Consider the following 18760-nt stretch of genomic DNA (forward strand, 5'->3'; position numbering starts at 1 on the left):
GAAGTGTGAGAGGAATTCAACCTGCTGTTGTTGGAGGGGACCACATGGAAATCATGAGAAGTAATGAAGGTGGCCTCTAGGAACAAACCTGTGACTCACAGCCAGAAAGAAAATGAGGACCTCTGTCTTACAACTGCAAGGAACTGGCTTTGGTAAACAATCTGAATAAGCTTGAAAGTAGATTCTTCCCAGAGCCCCAGAAAGGGATTCATCTGCTGACACCTTGGTTTTGACTTTGTGAGACTCAAAACATAGAAACTATCCAAGACATACTGTACCCAGACCTGTAACCTACAGAAATGTGAGATGATAAATGTATGTTGCTTTAAGGCACAAAATTTGTGGTAATTTGTTATAACAGCCATTGAAAACTAATGAAGTATCCTTTTACACTCAGCTCCAATATCATGCTTCTGGAATGGCTTTTCTAATTATGGCAGCCAATAATTATCGGGTCAGTAGGGCTTAGGAACAGTGTGGTGGTGATAGTCACTGGAGATGCAAATAAATACTAAAAGGAGACAAGGGTTAGAGAAAACTAACAGTAAGCAAGCTGATTCATCCTAGAGGAGTCTAGAAAAACTTAGAAATTGCAGGTGTTAAGTGGTGCAGTGTTCTGACACCAGCTACTAAGCCCCACATATGCAGCACAACTTCCAATGCACTTTTAATTCTTCACTCTTAAACAGAAATAGATAGCCAAAGATCACCAGGCATTTGAAGGGGCACTCCAACTTGAAAGACCAAAACAAAGAGGGAAAAAAAAAAAAAGGAAACAAATTGAATCGGTGTCAAGAACAGAAGAAAATGTCTATGAAATAATAATTAATATCTTCAAAGGAATAAGAGAAGATATTATATCACTAAAACAAGAACATGATTATGTGAAATAATGTATTATAGTATAGTATATATTACTTACATAAAAATAAAGGTTAATTCAAAAAAGAGTCAGTGGTGGTTAAATATAAGAGAAAGGTTAATTTTGCCTCTATTTTCTGTATTCTCTGCTCCCAGACATCCTGTGCTTTCCCCCCAGCCATAATTCGAGAGGCGAGAGTGTGAAAAGCTCTTTCACACTGAGATCCTAGGTACTTGAGGAGCTATCTTTCAGGAAAAGGGTCCTGGGGGTGGGGTGGAATCTATATTTTTAAAAAAGGAGTTTGGAGCAGGTCAATGCTAAGCAAGGAATAATGTCTGAATGTGGACATACGAGCTGCTGTGGATTGAATGTGCTCCCAAAACTCATTGGAGCTTGATCCCTGTTGTAATAGTGTTAAGAGAGTGGGAAATCGGACTGTGGCAGTGTTGAGAAGTGGGGCCTATAAGAGGTGATTGGATCATGAGGACTGTGCTCTCATGAATGAACTAGTCCATTTGTGGAGTAATGGATTTATGGGTTAATAGTTTAGTAGGTTACCAGGGAGTGGCTCTGGTGACTTTATAAGAAGAGAAAACGAGCATGTTGGAGAGCTCTTGCCATTCTCACTGTGCGATCGCCTGCATCACCATGGAACTCTTCAGTACCCACCAAAAAGAAGGCCCTCACCGGATACGCTCTCCAGACCTTGGACTTCCCAGCCTCCCAAACTGTAGAAAACAAATTTCATTTTCTTATAAATTACCCAGTTTTAGGTATTCTGTTATGAGCAACAGAAAATGGACTAATACACAGGCATTAGCACAAGTCCTGACCAGGATGGGGATTGGTTGCATGGGTGGGCGGGTGAGATACTTTCTAGTGGGGAGGATTTCACTTTGTTCTCAGAGTCATGTAAAAAACAAACATTTTATTGCTTTTATAAAGTATTTTCACCTAGGTCATCTTATCTGAGTCCCATAAGGCCAAGGTCATCCAGTTCATACATGAATAAGGGTGGAGCAGCACTAGGATCCAGGAGTGGCTGCCAGGGACCCCACCTCTGTACCACCCCACCAAGGTGTTTTCAAGTGACTTTTCTGCAGCCTCCTCTCCACCGCCCTTCAAGGACTCACTTGGCCAACAAACTAATGCTACACATGCCCCAGCTCTTCCAGAATCCCTCCACCAGCCTGCCCTGTCCCCTCCCTCTTTACTTTCTAAGCACCAAATAAAGATAAGCAAAGGAAACTCCGGGACATCAAACCAAGGAAAGGTGAGAAGTTGAGGTGGGGTGAGAAGGAGTGAAGGCAAAGTAGGCCCCAGTTCTCTTTCTGTTTGGTGACTAGAACTGCAGACATGGCCCCTATGTGCACGCAATGCTCATCTCACCAGATTCTCAGAACTAAGCCCCTTCCACTGCTAACACTCAAGGCAGAAGACGGGCATTTAGGATCACGTGTGCTCACAGAAACACATGAGGAAAGGTATAATCACTGCTCTTCGATCAGCGAACCACCCAAAGTTCAAATGCAGCAGTCTTGTCGCAGACTTTATCAGTCTTCTCCCGTCAGGGCTTCTCTGATTGCCTCTGACCAGACACCGGGCAAGTTGAATGCCATCCAGAGCAACATCTCAATCAACACCTAAAGAAAGCCTGCCAACCCTAGCCGGGAGGCTGGGAAGATTCCCCACTGTGGGAATATTGGGAGGGGCTGAGCTTGAGCAGTGAAAGAGATGAGTGATGAGGACGTTGCTCCAAAGGGGTGGCCTCTGAGAATACCCAGGCACTCACTATTTGGGCCAGCCTTAGGAATCTGAGTGGGTTAACCTCTGCCCCACTAGTGGTTGCATTTTCTCAAGCAGACCCCCGTGGGAAGCTAAGGCAGAGGCCTATGGTGCCTGAACAGTAGGGATGCCTCTGCCACATTTCTTTCTTTCCATGATATCTGCTCCTTCCCTAATAGCTGTTCCACCAGTCTAGGAGGCCATGGATCACAGATTACTTTCTCACTCCACCTAGGGAAACAATGGGATCAACAGAAGCAAATACATTGAGGTATTTGAGATTTAATGGGACATTCCTCAGATGCTCTAAGTTTTAACAGAGTCATGAGAGAGCAAATCTTTACACAGAATTTCAGGTACTGACAAATGGCCTATGGCTGCCTTCAAAGATACAGAATCTTAGAACGAGCAGAACCACTAAAAAACACCTGTCCACAGCCTCACTTTACAGAGGGGAAACTGAGGCCCAGATCGCAGAAGGGCCTTGCTCATAATCCTTAAGGACATAGTGGCAGAGAATTCAAGTCCCTTACCAGCAGAGCAAGATTCTCTGCACTTAACCACATCATCCCTAATGAACTCACGGTTCCAATCAAATGCCTTAGAGACCAGTCCATTGGTAAGACAGGGTTAGGTAGCACAGCACACTTTTCTGTCTCCTATATAAACCATCAGGAAGTTCATTCATTCAGTAAATTAGTAAGTGCAGGTACAGTATTAGGTACTTGGAATTCAGAGACCCTGAAGGAGCTAACAGTTTAGTGGAGGAGAAAAAGTAGAAAGGACAGTTAAAACGCAGTATGATCATTGCTGTGTTGGTGATAATTTGGAGTCATCAAGATTCTGTAGGTGCAGAAAGAGGGGATACCTCATCCCATCTGGAGGAGAAGAGGTCACAGAAGGCTTTTCAGAGTAACTGATATCCAAATGGAGTCCTGAAACTGGTAGGACAACAATAAACAATTCAGGTAAGTCCTAACTGTCAAGAAACTCACTCTCCAGTGAGGATAGATAAATCCCCAGATAATAAAAATCTTCTAAGAGTGCTAAGCCTCTGTGCTTACAGAAAGGTAAACCCAGGGATCTTCTGGAACACAGAGAAGAAACTCCTAGTGGAGACAGGAGCAAGGAGTGGGTGGACAGGATCAATTTTACAATGCTGATTGCACCTGAGTTTTGTCTTCATGGACACGGGCTAAGGTGGCTTGACAGAAGGCTGAAGACAGGCTGTAAGCCCAAGTGTACAGAAAATTATCTCCTGAGTCATGGTTGAAGGACAACACACTATGTATTAGGGTACAGGCTAAACTTCTGTAATAGATATCCAAGTAGGATAGATATTTCTCTTTTTCTCATGCAACAAATCAAAGGGAGAACAGATAGGCTGTTCTGCTCTATACAGTCTTCCAGAGATCCAGCTTCCTTCTGTCTTGTGATACCATCATCCCCTAAAATATTGTCTTTGTCTGCATAGTCAAAACTAGTTCATCCCCACTATGTAGGTGTTTTAGCCCCTAGGAAGGGAGGAAGAAAAAGGAAATGCGGGGTAAGACATTTCCTTTTAATGAAGTAACTTACAGGTACATACTTAGTCACATGACTACACATAGCTGCAAGGAAGGTTGGGAAATGTAGTCTCTATTTTGGGGAGCCAGGTTATTGCTAAATCTCAGTGATCTATGTTACTAAAAGAAATAAGGGAAGAATGGACAGTGAGGAGAAAGTAACAGTCTCTAATACATGTTAGTTCGCTTCCCCATGTACGGGGAAAGGCAGTTTCAGGGGGAAATTAGTTTGATGCTAGACTGAGGAGAGGCTGAGCCAAGGCCAATTAAAGAGTTACAATGTCTCATGGCTGCTAGTTTGGGTGATGGGCAAGCCAAGAGTATGTTCAAGCATTCTGGATTGGCTATTTTGCAAAAATTTAGCAGGACAGGACAAATCTTTGATGAGAATGTATCAGCTAGAGTTGCTGATTTCTTTAAGCTGTGTGACTCAGGCCTCTACTCAATTCCACTTTGCCTGACTTGAAGATATCAAGTCAGTCTCCCTGTCTGTTCGTTTTTGGGCAAGGGCATCTTTACCATGGACAGAGAATTCTGACAAGGTTATCTAAATATTTTCATACTGGTCCAAATCACTGTTGTCATTTTCTGAAGTTGTCATGCCAAGTCCTTGGCATCAGTAACAAGGCATATTACTACACTCTCACAACCAGACAGAGGCAGAGGCTTGAAGTAAATCAGTCCACCAAGATGGGGTATAAAGCAGGGGCAGGCATAAGTTCAGGCAAGTGATCAGCACCGAGAGGTCTGAAATGAAGGGGACACCTATCCTAGTAGAAAAGAATAGTCTGGTGCCAAGGAATAGAGGAGTCCAAGAAGCTGGCAGACATCTGTCCACAGGGAGCAGAGCCTAAGCTGCTGACTGGGACTCAAGGATAGGGCTCCAGCCCTCGAGGAGTGGCAGAGGTCTGAACCGTCCTGGATTACAGGGAACGAGGAGTCAGGGTGAGGACCAGAGCATATGCAGAGTATTATGAGATGTGGTGTTCAGGTAAGGAAGACAGAAAGGTGATTCAACGAGCAGTAATCACAGGGCTTAAGCTTTATTTCAGACTGCAGGAGAGAAAGGCAGGTATGCTTGCATCTCAGAAGACAACTCCTTATCCATGTTACTTCTATTATCCTCTACTCTATGCCAAAATTAGAAAATTGGGTATCATCCTTGACTCTTCCCTCATCATCTTGACATATCCCATTCATAACTACCAAATGCTATTTATTCTATCTTCTGATATTCTCTTGAAGCAGTACAAGTATCACCAGCCCCTCTACCATTACTTAGTTCAATCTACCAAAGCCTGTCTCTCCTGGATGCAATAGCTTTCTCACCAGCCTCTCTGACTCCCCTCCTGCCACCCTTCAGTCCACCTGTTATGTGCTCAATTGTGTTCCCCACTAAGATCCCTTTGTATATTGAAGTCCTAACCCCTAGTAGCTCAAAATGTGGCTGTATTTGGACACAGGGTATTTAAAGAGGTAATTAAGTTAAAATAAGTTTATTAGGGTGGGACCTAATCCGATGTAACTGGTGTCCTTATAAAAAGTGGAAATTTAGACACAGAAAGGTACAGAGGAAAGATGATGCAAATGCACAGGTTGAAGACAGCCATCTGCATACCAGGAGAGAAGCAAAGCCTCAGAAGAAAGTAAGCCTGCCGACACTTTGATCTCAAACTTCTAGGTTCCAGGACTGTGAGAAAATAAATTTATGTTGTTTCAGCCACCCAGTCTACGTTATTATGGCAGCCCAGGAAAACTCACACACTCTCCTCCACACTGCCTTCAGAGTGACTCTTATTAAATACAGAGTTGATCATGTTAGTCCTCTTTTTAAAACCCTCAATGGACAAATGGGATTGCATCAAACTAAAAAACTTCTGCACAGCAAAGGAAACAATCAACAGACTGAAGAGACAACCTGTGGAATGTGAGAAAATATTTTAAAACCACATATCTGATAAGAGGTTAATCAACACAATAGCGACCAAACAAATAACCCAACTAAAAAATGGGCAAAAGCCCTGAATAGACATTTCTTAAAAGAAGACATACAAATGGTCAATAGGTGTATGAAAAAGTGCTCAACATCACTAATCATCAAGGAAATAAAAATTAAAACCACAAATGAGATATTACCTCACACCTGTTAGAAAGGCTATTACCAAAAAGACTAAAGACGAGTTTTGGTGAGGATGTGCAGAAAAGGGATACTTGCACACTGTTGGTGAGACTGTAAATTAGTACAGCCATTATGGAAAACAGTATGAGGTTCCTCAGAAAACTAAAAATAGAACTACCATATGATCCAACCATCCCACTTCTTGGTATTTTTTTTTTAATTGTGGTAAAGCATATATAACATAAGGATTGCCATTTTAAGCATTTTTAACATACAATTAACACATAATTGTGTAGAATTAATTACATTTAGGGCCGGCCCGGTGGCGCACTGGATAAGTGCGCCGCTTGGGAAGCGTGGCGGCGCTCCCGCCCGAGGGTTCAGATCCCACATACAGACCGGTTCCCGCTCACTGGCTGAGCGAGGCGCGGGGGCAACACCGAGGGTTGCGATCCCGTTGCCGGTCCCCGGTCCGGTACGGGGGCAACACTGAGGGTTGCGATCCATTGACGGACATGGAAAAAGACAAAAAAGACAAAAAAAAAAAAAAAAGAATTAATTACATTTATAATTCTGTGTGACTACTTCCTCTCCACTACTGGGTGTTTATCCAAAGGAAATGAAATCAGTATGTCGAAGTGATATCTGCAGCATTATTCACGAAAGCCAAGATATGGAATCAACCTAAGTGTTCATCGAAAGATGAATCGTAAAGAAAATTTGATACACACACACACACACACACACACACACTAGAATATTCATCATTAAAAAGGAAAGGAATCCTGTCATTTGCAACAACATGGATGAACCTGGTGGTCATTATGCTAGATGAAATTAGCTAGGTACCGAAAGACAAATGCTACATGATCACACTTATATGTGGAATCTAACAAAGTCAAATTCATAGAAGCAAAGAGTGAAATAATGGTTGCAAGGGATGGGGTGGAAACAGAGAGAAATTGGTCAAAGGATACAAAGTTTCAGTTATACAAGTTGAGTAAGTTCTGGAGATCTAATATATAGCATGGTGGGTGTAGTTAATAATAGTGTATTGTATACCTAAAATTTGCTAAGAGAGTAAACCTTAAATATTTTCACCACAGAAAAAGTAACTCTATGAGGTGATGTGTGAATTAGCTTGATTGTGGTAATCATTTCACAATGTATACATATATCAAAATATCATGTTGTACAGTGTAAATATATACAATTTGTATTTGTCAATTATACCTCAATAAAGCTGGTGAAAAAGAAAGTTAGAGCTGTAAAACGGCTCTAAAAAATCCACAAAATCCTCAATGGGCTCTGCTTTCAATCCCACCATCGACAACTAGAAAAGCTGGGTAAAATTCTTTAAAAATCTGTAGAAAGGCACTCGAAGCTGTTGAAATAATCAGCATTGAAGGGGCCAAGATTTCAAAGAGGTTTGAGCCACTGAGAGGAGAGCTACTTTTTCCCTCGGGGCATTGCAAATTCTGGGTGCATAGACGGAGATTGAGAATCTGAGGTTTGGCCAGACAGAGGGCCACAGCTGGGGGACGTAGGAAAAACAGCTTTTGGTGGTTATCGAGGGCTGGATTGAGGTGCCAAGACTCTGGTGAAAAGGGAAAGAGAAAGAAATGACTATAACACATATCAAGTGTTTTCCTTAAGACGTTTGATTAATTTTGAAACTGTACACGGCATGAGACTAAGAAGCTAAGCAGGAAGTCCAAGAAAACAATTGTGCTGAGTAATACCCCTGTTAGTATTAGCATTCAAGATCTGCGAGGGGTAAAGGTGCCATTGCACACACAAGATTATCAGCTGAAAGTTCTGAAGTGTAACACGTTAAAAGCAGGGGCCAGAAATAAGTAGAAAGGGCTCCACCAACATTGAACCTGGCCTTGATTCAGCTTAGTCACTGATTTGGTAAAGGTGATTAGCCCATATTTGGTCTGCCTATCAGAGAAAAGAGTGAACCCTCTCTGAAGTAAGATAATGTCATATGAAGCATCTATAATTATTTATACATGATTGTATGGCATTCGTTCAAAGCTTTTGAGAAATCACAAGAGACAAGGCCATATGACTGAAAATCTAAAGAAAAAGAAACAGATTATATTCACAAACCCACAGATGATTCAGATCTATAAGTTATCAGACAAGGAATTTCTAATAACTATATATGTTCAAATAATAGATAGAGGAAAGATGGAGAAACTATATGAAGAGAAGGAGAATTTAATCCAATAATTAGAATTTCATCTAATAATTATTATTTCCAACAATTAGAATTTCCAATGGAAATTCTAGAATTGAAAAATAATTTAAGAACTCAGTAGATGTGTTTAATAGAAGATTTTACACAACAGAAGAGAGGATTAGTAAACTAGAAGACACATCAAAGTAAAGCATTTAAACTGAAGTACACAGAGAACAAAATAATAGAAAATTAAAAGAAGGGTGTAAGAGACAGGTAAGATATAGTAAAAGGTTGAACATAGATTTAATTGAAGTCCCAGAAGAAAAGGAAAGAATGGGGAGCAGCAATATAGGAAGACACTGAGAATTTGTCAAAACTGATGAAGGATATCAACTCGCAGATTTAAGAAGCTCTGTCAACCCCAAGAAGGATAAATGCAAAGAAAATACAACTAGGCACATCATAATAAGACTTATGTAAACACATACAAAGAGAAAAATCTTAAAAGCATCCAGGAAAGGAGAAACATTGCCCTCTGTAGTAGGCTGAATAATGGCCAAAGATATCAGATCCTAATCCCTGGAACATGTGATGTTACCCTAAAAAGAAAAAGAGTCTTTGCAGATATTATTAAGTTATGGATCGTAACATGAGATTATTTTGAATTATCTATGTGGGCCCCAAATCCAATCACAAGTGTCTTTATACAAAAGAAGCAGAGGGTGATTTTACACACACACCCAAATATATGTGTGCACACACACAGGAGAAGGTGATGTGAAGAAAGAGGCAGAGAGTGAAATGATGCAGCCACGAGCCAAGGAACTCCAAGGCATGCTGGAAGCTACCAGAAGATAGAAGAGGCAAGGAAGAGATTCTTTCCCCAGAGCCTCCAGAGGTAGTGTGGACTTGCCAACATTTTTTATCCAAACTCCTGGCCTACAGAACTGTGAGATAATACATTTTTTGTTGTTCTAAGCCACCAAGTTGTGATTTGTTGCAGCAGTCACAGTAAACTAATTCAATAATGACAAGAAGGACATTTGAGTTAACAGGAATAATGGAAGATAAAAGAGAATGGAATCTTCACAACCATGCTATGTAAAGGATACTCTATGATTCTCACATTAAAATCAGAAAATGGAGGCTAGGGAGTAAAGTGACTTGTCCAAACATTACACGGCAGAGACAGGATTTAAGGACAGGCCTGTGGTATTCAAAATACTATATGTACTTTCTCACCATAGTATATTGTCTTCCACACTCCTTAGCAGAGTGTGTAGTCCTTCACGGCTTGGTCCCTTCCTACTTCTTCAGTCTCATCTCTCACCATATCTTCTTTCTGACTCTATATCCTATCCTTGCTGAACTCCCTAGGATTCCTTGTGTATTTACTCTCTGCCTAGAAAGTTCTTCCCATGCTCTACTCCCAGACACCATCACCTGGCTAACTCCAACTTGTCCTTTTAACTCAGCTTAGATGTCACTTACTCCCAGAATACCTTCCTCTATGCTTCAAGATACAGTTAGCTGTCTCTCTGTCTTCCCACAACCCCCTATGTTCATCTCTATCATAGTACCAATCTTCCTCATTAGACTGGGAGCTCCTTGGGGCCAGCGGTCATGCCCAGAATGATACTTGGTATAGAGTGGGTGCTCAATAAATGATAAATGAGTGATATGTGGCTTTTCAGGGTTGCAGTGGTGGAGAGCACTGAGTTTTAGGCCACATCTGTCTGATAATTGGAGTAAGGATGAATTTGCAATTGGGGGGATCTTTGGAACAGGATGGGAGATGTCTGCAATAGGTGGCGATTTTAGGGGATATTACTTGTCCCTTGTGTAACAAGCCTCCTTAGAGTTTGCCCTAGTTTCTCCAGGTGCTTAGGCAGAACAAGCTCCCATTTTAGTCCTCTCATAGGTTACACATGCACAGAATTTAAATTTTTTTGTCCTAAGTCACCAAGGGCTCTTGAGTTGAATCATCACTCAGTGCCCAATACTGTGCAGGCCCATTACTCTGTCTTCCCATTTGTACGTACATGGCTTCAAACTCCAAATATTGTGACCATGGTACTCCTGCTAGATTTGGACAGTTGGTAGTGGTCAGCTTCTAAAGGTCATATCTGTGTCAGAGATGCAAAGGCATAAAGGGTAATTATGAAATACAGGATTAGGAAAAAGTTAAAGAAACCTTTATCTGTACTCCAAAGCTGAGTTTCCTCACCAAAAACTACAATAGGAAAGATAATGAAGTTTCTTTGAAGAGGTGCCCCAGGACAATGTTAGAGAAAGTAGAGTATCAGGTTGCTCTCTCTGATACCTAGTCTCCGATATGGCCTTCACAGAGCCATTCTTCCTGGCATTTGTGCCCTGGTGTGGTCTCCTTCTACACTGACTCTACAGTGGCCTGTGACTGGCAATAGTCAATAGAATGCAGCAGAAGTGAAGTTGTGCCAGTTCTGGGACTATCCTTTAACAGAACTGACAGTTTCCACTCCCTGTCTCTTAGAACATTTGCTTTGGGAAGCCCTGTAAGAAGTCTGGCTCTCCTACTGGAGAGAACGTGTAGAGAGGAGGTCCTGAGAAATGTAGAGGAAGAGGAGGCTGGCCATCTCAGAGACCCAGTTGAGCCTCTGAATGACTCCAGCTACCATCTAACTGCAACTGCATGAGACACCCTCAGTGAGACTAGCAGAAGAACAGTCTGGCTGAGCCGAGTCAATCCACAGAACAGTGAGCAGAAACAGATTGATGTTTTCACCATTAAGTTTTGTGGTAATTTGTTAGGTGACAGTAGATAATAGAAACATTCTTTTTCATAACTGCCCCATAACCCACACTATGAGGTAGAGGAATAGAGATCTGATTTCCAAATCTTCCTGAGCCCACAGGGCCAGCTTTCCTTGTCAGAAATCTGTTTAACTCTCCATGGAAAAGGCTTTGCTCCTGAGTCGTCCGCACTTATGTGTAAGCCAAGCCTCAGTATAATATCTGCCCTGAAGGTAGTATTCCAAGTCACTTCTTGAGTTGTGCATGAAAGACTTCAGTCCCAGATCTTGGCATTTCTGGCATCAATAAGCAGGTGGGAAAACTCTTTGGATAACTCAATCACCCAGATAGGTGGCCTCCTCCCTGTACATGCCTGCCTGTCCAGAGACTGATAATTGCTCAATGGTATTGCCTTCTAGGGAACCATATCCACCCACCACCACCACATACTCTTACATGTCCTGTTTTCACTCAAAAATTCACATATATTAACATATGATGTCATCCTGAGGTTTGCATCAGGTTGAGTTCAGATTGCATATTTTTCCACAGGCATCATTCTGCTGCAAATTTAGAAGACACGTTGCTGCTGGCTTTATGTACTTATTTTCGCTTCCTTGACAAGAGTTCCACTTCAACAGGCCCTGTGAAAACATTAATTTGCAGCTATAATAATTTCAAAGTATATTTTGGAGGTAGCTGATAGACATATCATCCAAAAAGACTTCATATATAAAGCCAACTTCCTTGCATTGTTTTGTTTAGAATGCACATCTTTTTATTGAAAAATAATTGATTAAACATATTTGTTGAACTTTCAGAAGGAGAGAATAGAATGCATATCTTTATTTTAGGAATACAGCTAACTTGATTATCTAGATTACTGAAAGAACAAAGTGGTGTAAATAATTGAAAACGATGAGGAAAAGGTCATTCACATTAGTTTTGGGAATGTATTATGGTTCTTTCCAGCAGCAGCAGGTGTTCCTAATTATGTTTTGCTTAGACTAATACTAGAATTAGCTTGCACACTGAGAATATATATTGTTGTAGACAATATATAAGTTGTAGACAATACATAAGTTGTAGACAAGTTAGGTAACTGAGTAGAGTGAGCTGACCCAAGACCCTTAAGCTGTTCAATGTACCATTTTCCTGCAATGTCTTGAATTCTTCTTTTGTAACTGACCTATCACACTTCACACATTAACTCTCTTTGTGATTTCCTTCCAAAATTGGCCCTCCTTTTCCTCAGTCATGGGAGAATGTCTGTCCCTGAGGGACTTTGGGGGCTGGGCACAGTTAGGAGATATGGTGAGCAGGCAGGGAGGAATGCACTAGGATCAGGATGAGACTGCAGAGCTTCAGCCACCATCTTTATCTTGATGACTCCCAAATTCCTCTCCCTGGCCCAGACCTCTCTCCCAAACTCTAGCAGCATCTAGATCTGCCTATTTACCCACCCGCCCCCGCCCCTGGGTGTCCCCCAGGACCTTCAACTGAACTTCTTTCCTCACTCCCTGCCAAGTCTCCTTCTCCTCCTGTGTTATTTACATCAGTAGCTGGTCCCACTATCTATCCAGTCCCCAAACCAAGAATTTGGAATCATTCTTGCCGGCTCCTTGTCCTCTGTTACTCTGAACGTTCTCCAGTTCTTGCTGATTTTACCTCCTTTTTTCACAGGTGCCTGCCTAATTCTCTCCACTCTCACTTTCACCCAGATCGAGCCTCTCTCACCTCTTGCCTGCTGGACTCAAACATTCTCATAACTGGCTTCCTTGCATTGGCTCTTTCTCCCTGCCCCCATCCATCCTCTGCAGAGCAAAGGCACAGAACGGTTTCTAATACGCATATCTCACCAAGTCATGTCTGTGCTTAAGATCCTAATATCTTCCCAACATTCTTAGGATAAAGTTCGAAATCCTTGCTTAGCCTGCAAAAGCCCTGTGTGAATGTCTCTCCTGCTCACTTTCCTAGCTTTATGCCAATGTCTCTGTTCCCTGGTTCTCTCTGCCTCAGCTGTGCTCTACTTTTCTAAGTCTCAGGACACGCCAACCTCTCTAATCTCTGGGCTTTGATGGGGCCCTTCCCTCTGTCTGGAATACCCTTTCACTTTCCTCTTCATCTGGCTAACTTCTCCTGATTCTTCAGATCTGGATCAAAATGTCACTGACTCAGGACAATTTTCTCTGACCCTCAGACTTTTAGGTCTCCTTCTTTCATGTACTCCTAGCACCCTGGACTTCTCCATTGTAGCACTCTTCAGACTGTGAGTGCCACAAAGGGACAGACAGAACATGCATGTACAGCTGACCCTTGAACAGCATGGGGATTATAGGGGCACTCTCTCCCTGCACAGTCAAAAATCAGTGTATAACTTTTGACTCCCCCAAAACTTAACTACTAACAGCCTACTGTTGACCAGAAGCCTTACCGATAACATAAAAAAATCAATTAACACATATTTTTACATGTATCATATACTTTATCCTTACAATCAACTAGGCTAGAAAAAAATTATGAAGAAAATCATAAGGAAGAGAAAACCAAAAGAGATCACATTTTATTGCCATACACAATTTACTGGAGAGACGAACTGCTAGTGTGGCAATGATTAGAGTCACATGGCATTTTAAGCCGATATTCTCAACACTCAAGTTCACTGCAAAAGCAACAGGAGGTGGCCACAAAATTATTACAGCATGACAGTATGTATGTATACAGTTAATTTTATGCAGTTCTGATTTAATACTGAATCTTTGCATTCCTCCAGACTGCAAATGGAGCCATGTACTCTCTGTATTTGCGTGCGTAAGTTTTGAGAAATTTTAACTTTTTATGATGGATTTGTGCATATTTTACCGTAGTAAATGATAAAACAGACTACCATCTACATGCATTTTATGGATTCATGACATACGTACCTTTTTCTTAACTTTTCAACATTTCTAGGCTCCGTGGTCATCTGCAATTTTTTCAAATTGTCCCAAATCTCCAAAAAATTTTCCAGCATATTTATTGAAACAAATCCATGTATAAGTGGATCAGCACAGATCAAACCAGTGTTGTTCAAGAATTAACTGTATTTGTTCCCTGCTCAAGTTGTTAACACTGTGGTTGGAATAGAATAGGAGCTCAATGAATATTTTCTGAATGGCTAGCTAAACACTGGCCTCCTAATTGGTCTCCCTTCCTTCAAGGTCTCCCCTTCCAACTTATTGCTTCCACTCTTTGAGTGATTGCTCAGCCTAAGACCTAAGGCGCAGCTCTGGTCAAGTCATTTTGAGCTACCAGAAAAAAAAAAAGTTTCTCCCTCTCACCTACAGAATGAAGTTCAAATGCTCTTATATGAATGACACGATATCAAGGTCTTCTGTGATCTTGTCCTAAACTACCTGACCGACTTTATTTGTCCATCTCACTTTCTGCTTACAAGAACACTCCACGTTCTGTTCAAGTGGAATTCCACGCTATTCCCTGTGCATGCCTCACATTTTCTAGCCTTTGTGCCTTTGCTTCTGGTGACCATCCTCCTAACAAATCCTCATTGTGTTTCTTCCTGTTAAGCCCATGTCACCTTCATGATCCAGCTGAAAAGTTTTGTCCTCTCTGGAGCTTTTGCAGTTTCCCCTCGCAGCTGCAAATGACCACTCTTTTCTCTGAACATCCCCAGCCCTTGTTACCTCCCTATGACACTGACCCCATTATGTGCACACAAGGCTCATTCTCCACTAGGCTGCAAACTGCAGGAGAGAAGGGCCTGGTCATTTCTGTATATATGACTGACAGGACTCAGCCAATGCTAGAGGTTTGCGGTCTATTTGCAGACCTACCACATAACAAGGTTTTGTAACCTTGTACACAAAGTGTGGTCCAAGGACCAGCTGCTTGGGTATATCACCTTGTTAGTCATTCACAATCTCTAGTCTACCAGACTTACCGAACCAGAACCTGCGTTTTATCAAGATTTCTAGGTGATCTACATGCACATTAAAATTTAAGAAGCAGTGCGCTGTTTTATTACACAATGGAATGAGTGTCCTCAAAAAAAGACAAACACCACATCTTGTAATTCGGTGCTCTCAGCTGCACAGTATGTGTTTCTCTGCCTCCAAATTACCTGCCCAATTTCCTTTCCTTACCTCTTAGTTTGGGACCTTCCCCTACTTCAAAATCATGGAAGGAGCCCTGTTGTAGACAAGGGAATCCTTTCTCCTCTTATAGAGCTGTGGCTGCACAAAGCTGGCCCCAATCAGGGAGGGAGGTTGTGATTCCTTACAGCTTGCCTTAATCAATGTAGTCTCTGGCCAAGGTGTGAGTCAGGCCTTGTGTCCTCTGTTAAACATCCGTGAAAGGAATGCCACGGAATGTCAAGTGAGCTATTGAGCTAACCACTCCTAGAAACATCTGGCGCTGGCAGAGGATCATGACTATGAATACGGATGAAGGGAACTATTGAGCAATTTGAATTAATCACAAATTGAAGTGTCCTGTACAAAATGTATTTGTGTTTGATCTAAAGAGGCAAACAAATAAGGAATGCTTCCTAAGCTTTAGAAGAGAGGTAAAGACCCCACGAAAAGGACTTTCATGCACGTTCTCTTTCCCCAGATTGTGCACAATAATAGCCTTTTCTTCCCTAGGCCTTCCTTAATTATCAACACAGCTCAAGTGTGGTGTCCATTGCCCACTTAGTCTGCAGATACTGGTGGGTCCCATGGAGCATATTGTCCCACTTCTTTGCAGCATGCTGCAGAGAAACCTGGCAATCAAGTTCAGGCAAAGCAGCTCAAACTGGGAAGTGGCACAATCCGCCGTTTTTGCCTCAGGCATGTATTTGCTGATAAATTACTGCTCCTACAAACTCCTCACTTTCATTTGAGCTGCTTGGCTTTTAATCAGAACCACACCCAGACTAACACGGGAGTGGTTTCAGACTAGCTTCTGTCTTACCCTGGGAAAGAAAGATAAAACTCCTTCTGCCATTGAAGTGACAGAAAAATCAGGGCTTGCTACCAACCTCTCTGTCACAGGCCCCAGACTGTGTGTAATTAATCAGAAGTGTCTATTATCAAATAGGACTTTGCCGGCCGAAGAAACAACTCTTTTGAATCAGAAATCGAAAGATGATGAACAGACCACCAAGGGAAGCTATTCTTCTCATGAAAAAGTTGCCCCTAGACACAATTGCGAAATAGACACATTTCACATTTTCTCTTGAACTATTTCTCCATTTCCTGGGTGTATCAGTCAGAGTTCTCTAGAAAAACAGAACAAATAGATAATATATATACATATATACACAACTGGGTGTGTGTGCGTGTGTGTGTGTGTGTGTATATGAGGGCACTTCAAAAAGTTCATGGAAAGATTTGTATTATCTTTTAATACCATTTTTCCACGAACTTTTTGAAGTACCCTCATAAGCAGCAGTTCACTAGGTAAACGAGGCAAATGAGACATTGCAGGGAGAGGGAACAGCAGGAGTACAGGCACAGTTGTGTAGCCATATGCAGCTGTCAGAAGAATGGAGATGCATCAATCTGGTGTAGCTAGATGTGGCACGGTGCATGCCAGGGATTGGACAGTTACGTAGGAGTGAAACTCTGCTGTTCCAGGGAATGAACCTTGGACTTCATGCTAAGGGCAAAATTGGTAATAGCTTTATTGAGATATAATTCACATTCTATACAATTCATACTTAAGGTATACAATTTGTGGTTTTTAGTAAATTCACAATGTTCTGCCGTTATCACCACTATCTAATTCCAGAACATTTTCATCACTTTAAAAAGGAACCCTATACTAATTAGCAGTCACTCCCTGTTCCCCCCACCCTGCAGCCACTGGCAACCACTAATCTATTTCTGCATCTATATTTTTGCCTATTCTGGATACTTCATATGAATGGCATCATACAACATGTGGTCTTCCGTGACTTGCTTCTTTCACTCAACATGTTTTCAAGGTTCATCCATGTCGTTGTATGAATCAGCATTCGTTTTCAGGCTTGAATGATATTCCATTGTATGAATATTACCACATTTCATTTATCCATTAAATCAGCTGATGGATATTTAGATTGTTTACAATTCTTGGCACTTATGAATAGTGCTGCTATGAATATTTGTACACATTTTTGTGTGGACATACGTTTTCATTTCTTTTGCGTACATACCTCGGAGTAGGATTTCTGAGTGATATGGTAAGTCTATCTTTAACATTTGAGGAACTGCCTGACTGTTTTCCAAAGTGGCTACTCCATTTTACATTCCCACCAGCAGTGTAGGGAGCTCCGATTTTTCCTTTCTTGCCAATACTTATCTTATTTTATTAAGCCATCCTAGTGGGTGTGACATGGTATGTTGTCATTTTGATTTACATTTCCCTAATGAGTCTGAAATTGAGCATCTTTTCATGTACTTATTAGCCATTTGTATATCTTTTTTTGAGGGATGTCTAATCAGATCCTTTGTCCAAGTTTCAGCTGGGTTATTTGTCTTTTAATTATTGAGCTGTAAGAGTTCTTTATATATTGTCGATACAAGCACTTATCAGATGCAGGATTGGAAAAATTTGCTCCCACTCTGTGGTTTGTCTTTTCACTTTATTGGTGTTCTTTGAAGCACAAAAGTTTTTATTTGGATGAAGACCAATTTATCAATTTTTAATTTTATATATAATGCTTTGGGTATTGTAGCTAAGAACTCTTCCCAACCCAAAGTTACAAGATTTTCTCCTATATTTTCTTCTAGAAGTTTTATAGCTTTTAGCCCACACATTTAGGTCTGTAGTGCATTTGAGTTTATTTTTATATATGATGTGCGTTAAGAATCTAAATTTCTCTTTTCACATGTAGATATCCAATTGTCCTATACCGATTGTTGAAAAGGCTCCTGTGGTTTTGATAGGACTTGCATTGACATTATACATCAATTTTGGGATAATTGCCTTACCAACAATATTGAGACTTCCAATCCATGAATATGGATTCTATTTTTATTTACTTAGATTTTTATTTTGCCTCAGCAATGACTTATACTTTTCAGTGCATGGGTCTTTTTCATATCTTTCGTTAGATTTATCCCTATGTATTTTACATCTTTGATGCTATTGTAAATGGCATTTTAAAATATTTAATTTTTGATTGTTGATAGTATATAGAAATACAATTAAATTTTGTATACTGGTCTTCCATCCTTTGACTTTTTAAAGCTATTAGTTCTGCTATTTTTTTTAATGGATTCCTTGGAATTTTCTATACACGGGATCATGTCATCTATAAATAAATACATTTTTACTTCTTCCTTTTCAATCTGGATGCCTTTAATTTCTTTTTTTTTTTTTCTTTTTGTCTTTTTTCGTGTCCGGCAACGGATCACAACCCTCAGTGTTGCACCCGTACCGGACCGGGACCGGCAACGGGATCGCAACCCTCGGTGTTGCTCCCACACCGCGCTCAGCCAGTG

Source organism: Galeopterus variegatus, unplaced genomic scaffold (assembly GCF_000696425.1).
Source record: "Galeopterus variegatus unplaced genomic scaffold, G_variegatus-3.0.2 Scaffold1116, whole genome shotgun sequence".
Classification (NCBI taxonomy): domain Eukaryota; kingdom Metazoa; phylum Chordata; class Mammalia; order Dermoptera; family Cynocephalidae; genus Galeopterus; species Galeopterus variegatus.